The sequence below is a fragment of the Aquarana catesbeiana genome, linkage group LG03, assembly GCF_042186555.1.
Source record: "Aquarana catesbeiana isolate 2022-GZ linkage group LG03, ASM4218655v1, whole genome shotgun sequence".
NCBI classification, from domain to species: Eukaryota; Metazoa; Chordata; class Amphibia; order Anura; family Ranidae; genus Aquarana; species Aquarana catesbeiana.
Genome location: NC_133326.1, coordinates 700173322 through 700174390, shown reverse-complemented (window position 1 = coordinate 700174390; position 1069 = coordinate 700173322). Strand labels below are relative to the sequence as shown.

Sequence of the window (1069 nt, the reverse complement as noted above, 5' to 3'; positions counted from 1 at the left end):
GGGAAGGGGGGAGGAGTCCGGTGACGTCGATGTCTGTGATGTCACCGGATCTCCGACGGAACTCCCTGAAGACCCAGAACCTGGCAGAGAGGTGAGTACCGATCAAAAGAATTTTGATCGATCAAAAAAATTCATCGATTAATCGAGGAATTAATCTTTAATTTCCACAGCCCTAAAATATATATATTTTTGAAGCAAAAACAAAGAACCAAAATGAACCAAAAAATATGTATGTGAACACACACAAAAAAATACACTAGGGTGTGTCATATGGTCCCATCCCGAAGAGGAAGGACCCAGGATGGACACTTTCCTGATCCCCCCACGTTGCAAGGCTCCTAAAGGGGGCAAGGCACACTCAGGTCCACCTAGCTGAAAGGCCGAAGCCCACCACTGAGTACCAAGTTAGGAGCTGTCCTGAAGATAGACCCCCAAGGCAAGGAAGGAAGGAACCTAAGGGCCACACATCCTCTTTCTAGACCTCAGGGTAGGCCTGAAGACCCACACCCTACCATCGGTGAGTTAAAAAAATATCACACATAAAAAGTGAACTGACACACCATGGAGAGCAATAAACAAGAAGAAAAAAGGTTCCAGTGTATGCACAATGGCCGGACCTTGCGGCCCGGCAACAAAAATTGCCCTGGTCTCGGCCAAAAGGTCTAGCCCATGAGGTGATGTACAGAAAAAATTAATCATGTTGAAGCCTAGTGCCTGATATCACAGTGAAGTTTCAAACCCACAGTGATATTAAAAGCACCCCGGGTCACCAGTCTGGGGGAGTTTAACACTGCAGGCTCTCTGCCTTCCCAGACAAGGTAGCACTGCTGAAATCAGGAGGCACTGGGCCACTAGGATACCTCCACACCAGGTAAATAGTCCCAACCCCACCTTACCAAGTGGGTGCTTAATTTGGTTTCTTTACCACAAGGAGGGCCCTAAGGAACCCTATAATACCAACAGGGATACTTTACAGACCAGCTATCCCAGCCAAAAGGCCAGATCGATGGCAGGGGACACCTACTAGGACAAATACTAAACTTGATCTTAGCCAAAGGGCAGAGAAGCA

The 1069-nt window shown here is 47.5% G+C and overlaps 1 non-coding gene across 1 annotated transcript in view; it reads right to left on the bottom strand.

The window, feature by feature from the left end:
* Positions 1–873: 873 nt before the first annotated feature.
* Positions 874–1069, bottom strand: part of LOC141135978 (U2 spliceosomal RNA) — a 198-nt gene continuing 2 nt past the window's right edge. Inside the window, exon 1 of the small nuclear RNA XR_012243659.1 lies at positions 874–1069. This exon is cut by the window's right edge and continues 2 nt beyond it. This is a non-coding gene — a small nuclear RNA (U2 spliceosomal RNA).